We start from the raw sequence: 7433 nt of genomic DNA, 5'->3' as shown, positions 1-7433 counted from the left end.
ATTTTTGTCTAAAACTTTACTGTATCTTACTATAGAAGTTTTTTTAAAAAATTTTGAAGTGCGTAAATTTTTGAATATTTTGAAGTGTGTAGTTTAAAAATTTTGAGAAATTTTTGAGATTACTATAATTAAAGTTTTTAAAAAATTTGTAGCAAATAAACTTGGCAAAGCTCTGAAGCTGCCCCAAAGTAACTGCTGCTGGGAATCCTAATCCATTATATTACGGTGGTAGGTAAGAGCAGAGGTCCATCTTCCGACTGTGCTTTTTTTTTTTTTTTTCCTGCAATCCCATCGAGAAGGATATTTTTGCAACAATTGAAAATGAGCAAATATTGCAGCGTTTTCAACGGATGAAGACTCGCAGAATGCAATTGCCTCCTCTTCGTTATTCGAGTGCAACAACTACCAATACTTCAAGTGTTAATCAATAACAAATCTTTGGGTATGTATAATTATATGTTTTTATTATTTTTATAATTATTGATTCTAAATTTTACTTATTAAATATATTTATTTCGTCACAAAAAAAAATTTTTAATACACTTCAGCCCCCCCAAAAATAAATTTCTGGCTCCGTCCCTGCCTCTACAATTGTTGGTTCTCTGCAATGGTGAATAGGAATGGTCTAGGTTGCTTTCAAATTGTCCATATTATCCCATATTCCAATTCCCAAGCCAACTCTCTCTTTTATCACAAGTTCCATCCGTGAATAGTTTCCATGCATGTTGGGTAGTTCTTGGTTCTTGGGTTGCTGAAATTCTCATATTAGCTTCAGTTTCCTCAGGCGAGATCACCACTTGGTTTGCTAGCATGAATTCATTCCATTCATCCAAAGCAACTTTGGATGCCCACATTCCTGATTATTGTTTGGAGATGAAATTTGCTTCATTTATGCATTTCCAAATTTGCCAAAACAAGTTTGCTAGCAGAGCTATGTGGTCTTTTCCATTCTTCCTAGTTTTAAGCTCTTGTAATTTTGTCCACCAATGCCAAAAATTTCATTTATGATCGTGAAGGCCATCTCATTGAAGCGGGAAAGCCTTCCAAATGTCCTGAATTGATTTGCAAAAAAATAACATATGTTCCAAAGTTTCAATTTCATCACCACATTTCCTATGCATTGGGCTTCCTTTACCTATTTTTTTATGGATATTTTCATTGATAGGGAGGATGTGATGAAGACATTTCTAGGTAAAAGTGCTTTATTTTGTGCTTCATATTAAGTCTCCACAACCTTTTCCATACTTGTGCTTTTTTGCTTCCTCTGCTAGAGTTGCCCCCATCTTGTCTAGCTTCTTTGTCTTTCCTGCTACATGTTTTCTTGAAATCGTAACCTGATTTTACAATGTATAAACTTGATTTGGTATAGTTCCATCTCAACCTATCTTTTCCTCCAAATATATTGAGTGGGATGCTTTGAATCCTTTTGCAATCCTCAGCACTAAAGAGAGTATTGAGAAGTCCTATATTCCACTGGTTCTTTCTCATTAGTTGCTGAACCCAGATGGTTTCACATTCCATTGGTTTAAGTGTAGAAACTTTACCACTCTTAGACTCTAGAAGCCATCTGTCCTCCCAAATGTCTATGTTAGCTCCATTTCCTACATTCTTTCTTGTTCTTCTTTCTATTTGTGGAATTGTAGCTAGAAGACTCTGTCAAATCTGACAAGCTATACCTGGTGACTGGGCTTTAAAGATGATGGTGTTAGAAAAATATCTACCTTTTAGGACTTTACTAACTAAAAAATTTGGTTTGGTTACGATTCGCTAGATTTGCTTAGACAATAATGTCAAGATGAAGTATTGTAGGTCCCTAAATCCTAGTTCTCCTTTCCCCTTGACCTTTATCATATTTTCCCAACACATCTAGTATATCTTTTTCTCCTCTTTTTCAATTTCCCACCAAAATTTTGCCATTGCTGAACAGAGCTCTTTGCATAATCCTTTCACTTGTTTTAAAATAGATATGGCATATGTAAGCATTGCTATTGCGACTCAAATTATTATAATCTCTTGCCCTGCTTAGCTGAGGATCTTCTTTTTCCATCCTTGAATCTTGCCCATGACTTTGTCTATGATGAAATTAGGACCTGAATTTTTTATCTCCCTATTACCAGCAATAGTCCTAAATACTTTCATTGGTGTTACGACTTGAATGCCTCTTAATTAGTTCCTACATCATTTCTTCTCCTGTGCTGCTATCCACATTTTTGTTGAAAAAAGCAATGTATTTCTCCAAGTTGATTTGTTGTCCGAAGGCATTTTTATAATACTACAAAATTCTATCAACCTCCTCAGCTTCACCTACTTTAGCTTTGCAAAACAGTAATGATTCATCAACAAATAGTAAATGAGTTAAGCTTGGACAATTCCTTGAAGTTTTCAAACACAAGAGATTTTTCTTTTCAATTGCTTTTTTGAGAAGACTAGTGAGACCTTTAATGTAGACAAGGAAAAGATAAGGGGATAGGGGATCCCCTTGTCTAATAGCTCTTGAATGCAAAACATTTCACCCTATTAATATTCAAAGAGTAAAAGACAGAAGTCAAACAATTCACAACCCACTTGATTCAGAGATGACAGAAGCCCATTTTGCACATCACTGGAGTAAGAAAGAGCTATTCTATCATATCATATGCTTTAGACATGTTAATTTTAAAAGTCATAAAACCATCAACCCATCTTCTTTTATGGTCAAGGTAATGAATACTTTTATGAGCTAGAATGATGTTGTCAAGGATTAGTCTACCTAGGACAAAAGTTGCTTGGGAAGGGCTAATACAATTGCTGAGTACTGGTTTGAGCCTATTGATTAAGACCTTGGGTATGATTTTGCAGACAGCATTACGTAAGCCAAAGGGTCTATAGTGTTTAAGCTTAATTAGGGAACCACCTTTTGAAATCAGGGCCACAAGGGTCTCACTTAGAGCTTTACAAATGAAACTAGAATGATAAAAGCAACTAATAGCATGCCCAATATCTTTACTAACAATAGGCCAAAAATTTTGAAATAATATAGAAGACATTCCATCTAGCCCTGGGGCCTTGTTGGGGTGCATTGAGAATAGAGCCTTTTTTATTTCTGCTTGTAATACAGATCAAGTTAGGTTCTTATTCATGGCCTATGTTATAGCTCTAGGAACTCCACTTAGAATTTTTCCATAATTTGATGGGTTGCTTGTAACAAAGAGAGTATTGTAGTAGTTAGCAACTTTTTATCCTATATGGTCTTTAGTCTCACATGAACCCCCATTTTGACTCTACAGTGTAGATATTCTTTTTCTTTTCTTGCAAATAGAAGCACAAGCATGGAAAAATGCACAGTTTCCATCTTCTTCTCTAAGCCAATTAATTCGAGCTTTTCGCTCCAGAACTTTTCCTCTTTGTCATAGGCTTTTTTCAATTCGACTTTGAATCCTGCTATTCTTTTTGCTCTGTCATTGCTATCCAACTCTTATACCATTTTTATTTCTTGTTTGAGCCTTCAGATGTCCTACTTAGCATTGCCTCTTAGCTTCCTATTCTAACCCCTTAGTGTCAATTTGCATTTCTTCATTTTCTTTGTTAACTTGAAGACTGTGGGTCCTTGCTATTCCTTATTCCATGCAATTTTTATCATCTTTTTATTTCTAAGAACTGTAGTCATCTCTGATTGAATTGAAACCTGCTTCTTGTTGTTCATTTCTTTTTATAAAATCTTAGTCCCTAAAGTTCTGATTGCCTCCAACTTTTTCCTTCCATTATTCTCCATTTGAGATCAGATCATTGAAGTCCCCTATACTAACACAACTGTTTTTTCACTGACTTTTTCTCTTGGTAAGCATGTCCCGTTGTCGTTTCCTCATTTTTTTCATTAGCATTATCATAGAATCAAATGCACCACCAATGTTTCCTATTATCATTATTCTTAATCTTAATTTTAATAGAGCAATCTATGAACACGATTTTCTCAAATTTCTAATGGTTTTTCCATAGTGCAAGTCAGGCCACTGGATTTTCCAGTTGGGTCCATAATAACTAATTCATCATAACATATTTTTCTTTTGAAAGTCACCATAAAATGAACATTATTTTTAGTCTCTCTAAGATAGATAATATCAAGAGAGTGGAATTGGATTACCTCCTTGAGTTGGGGAATTGTTAAGGAGCTCTTCACATCTCGACAATTCCACGCTAGGACTCTTATTGGAAATTGAGGGACCAGTTCGAGTTGGTCCCCTCTACCTCTACATTCATCTTTAAACTGGTCTCTTCCCATGCTTTGACCTTTTTCCATTGTTTGACTTGTCTGTCATGGTCTTATCTTTTCTTTTGACTTGCTTATCTCCTCCTAATGCATTAATATCTAAGATTGTTAGAGGTTCCCTAGTGATGTTTCTCCCATGTTGTCAATGGAACATTTTTGTAGCTTTCTTTTGTTTTGATTATGGTTTTTTGATTGTTCCCTCATCTATCCCCTCTTGTGCAATCAACTTCCTAACATTGACTTGCATGTCTTTATCAGGTGTATTTGTTGTTTTCAATTATGAATTGTCATCCCTTCTATGAATTGTTTTCCATCATGACTACTATTTTTTCTCCATCTTTGTCTAGCATTCTAGCCTTTTTTGCTGCTGACATCTCCTTGAAGGTTTGGTCCCTAATCATTAGATTATAATGAGTACAATCTGTCTGTTTCATTTAGTTCTAATGTTTCCTACTTTGTCTCAAGATTTCTCCCAACTATCTAATTTGGATTCTATATTCCTCCTGAATTTGATTGGGTTTCTCATCATCTTGTACACTTGATCTGCTTGCTTTCTCCTCTGCTATTGACAAGTTTAGTTTTCTTTATATTTGAAACTCCTATGGGTGCCCTTGGTCTAATTGTGGTGGACGTTGGGCTTGTATCTTTCATGGAAAAATTCAAATGCCCTGAGCTCTCATTCAAACCCCATATTGTATTTGTTTCTCTCTCATCCATATCCTTTACTATTGTTTGACAATTTTTTTCTTCGTCACCTATAATGTCATAATTGTAACAAAAATCAAGTACTTTTCATAGTTGAAATCAACCCAATTGATCTTGCCATTTAGGTTCACCGTTGTGCCTCTGAGGAGTGATTGACTTGTGTTGATCTTACGTGTGATGACCCCGTCCCCTAGGGCGAACTCAAGAGTTTGACGGACCGCCTGCCCAACTCTCGCCAGAACTCACTCACTTACATTCTTGAAATAGTCTTTCACATCTCTAGCTAAACATAGAAGTTCCATTCAACCAATAATTCACACTTAATTACAATCCAAAAGTGTAACATAAGGGTACATTGCCAAAGATCCCCAAATACATTTCATCTACAAATGTACAAGTACATGAAGATTGTATACACTATTTCACGCTTACTTGCTTCGGATCTCCACTCCTGTAAGGATACAAAAACTAAAGGAATGAGCTAAAAACTTAGTGAGGTTCTTAAACAAGTAATCAGGTAGAGAAACCATAAAAGTATTGCATTTAACAGTTTGAACACTTTGCACAGTAATAAACAATCATTCAAGAAATAAACATTCAATCATTGGAAGGATATGTGCTCATTTGGAGCCATTCATTCAGTCATTCAGTAGTCGACCATTTCCCTTATTCGTCTAACAGTGAAAACTCCTTCAGTGTTCATTTCAATCATTGCATTGTATTCACTGGCCAGTTTTCCGCCAGATATCGTGGTCATATTCGAGTATATCAAACACTGTCCCAGGGTCACTAGCTACCTGACCGAGTTTGCTTTTGGCTCAAATCGACTGGCAACGAAGGGCAAGGGTCCAGTTCAGCCAAAGGCTTACATTCATGCACAAGTAATATTCAATTATTTGGTCAATTAAAATTTCACATTCACTTAGGTCGAGTAATATTCAATGATTGTAATTACATACTCGCCAATCAAAAATCCATTTAGCAATCATTAAAAAGCATTTAACACTCAAACAAATATTCATAATAATCCACATAGTCATTGGAAGCACAACGTGCAAGGAACACTTACCACTTGACCTCACCAATTGGTCACCCTGATTCTTCCTCTAGAACATTCTCAAGTCCTGTGATCATGTAATCCGTCAAGAGTCTAGTAAATTAAAGCCAAGATAATGAGAAAATATGAGATTCGATACTTCACTTAGCAACCACAGAAACTACAGGTTTAACCCTAATATTAGAAGACTAAAAGGGCCACGATTTCTTGTTTAAATCAAGATCAAATCAAGTGAAATATTTCATGCACGCTAAGGTTAACATATCACCAAGTATTTTAAATCAAAATATGCAAGATTTAACCAAAACAAGTTAGGTTTAAAACCCAGAAAATTTTTCCCAGAATTTTCCAAGTCCCACTCAATTCATTTGATAAAATTTTCAGCTTTGATGACATTCTTTGAAAAAGTGTAACTTGAGTTCCGTAGGTCGAAAAATCACAAAACTTACACCATTAGAAAATAGACTCGAAGCACTAATAGACTTTAGAAGACATCTTCATGAAATTTAGCTCATAGGTTAGTCAAATTTCAGTTCAAACTCACTACTGTCTCATGTGCAAAGACAGAACAGTCATGGTTTTTCAAGAAACTTTGCAGATTTGCCGGTATTTATAGGAGTTGAACCAACCATTGAATTTTATACCGTTGGAAGCCCTATGAGTCTAGTTGCAAACGCAATAAACAGAACTCAATTCCAACTTTTCTATACGAAGTTATAGCTAACTTTCAAAAACCGCGCAGGGCTTCCTGCGAAAATTTCCAGCAAATGTAGAGTTTGAGGAAACAAAGTTTCCCCCCTTAAAACTCTTTATTTTTCACTCAATTCCAATATGCATCTTTAGATTATATTATTGTAAAGTATATTGATTAAGAAAGTAAGATTTACTAGTTACAAATCATGGTGAAAAGCTGGACAATTTCCTTTCTCCTAATCGGCCAACTCTAGCAGAAATTTTAGCAAAGTTCCCCCAAGTTTTTCCAACAAAACTTCCAACTTCCAACCTTAATTCCATGGCAAATACGCAATATATCTTATAGAATTTAATCACAATTGCAAACATAAAAGTTTGCCCTAGACTATCACTTCATGCCTCAAAATCAGCCATCAATAGCTTAGAAAACAAACAAAATCTTCCATAAAGTCTTTTCCTTTTTGGTCACAAAACTTCATATGCTAAGTATAGGAAAAGAAAGATAGATTGTCTAGCAAATTTACCTCTTGTTTCCCACAAACTCAAGATGAAAAGCAACCAAGAAGTACTAAGAGTTTTTTCCTCCAAGAACTCCAATAGCTTCCTCTCAAACTTGATTCAAGATTTGATGGAGTAAATTTAGGTTTCTCTCTTGTTTTCTAACTAAATAGGCAAGGACTCAAGGATAGGAATGGAGTTGTTTTCTCTCCCTTTTCTCCCCAAATTTCATCT

The sequence above is a fragment of the Coffea arabica genome, chromosome 4c (genome assembly GCF_036785885.1).
Source record: "Coffea arabica cultivar ET-39 chromosome 4c, Coffea Arabica ET-39 HiFi, whole genome shotgun sequence".
NCBI classification, from domain to species: Eukaryota; Viridiplantae; Streptophyta; class Magnoliopsida; order Gentianales; family Rubiaceae; genus Coffea; species Coffea arabica.
This window is presented reverse-complemented; position numbering follows the sequence as displayed.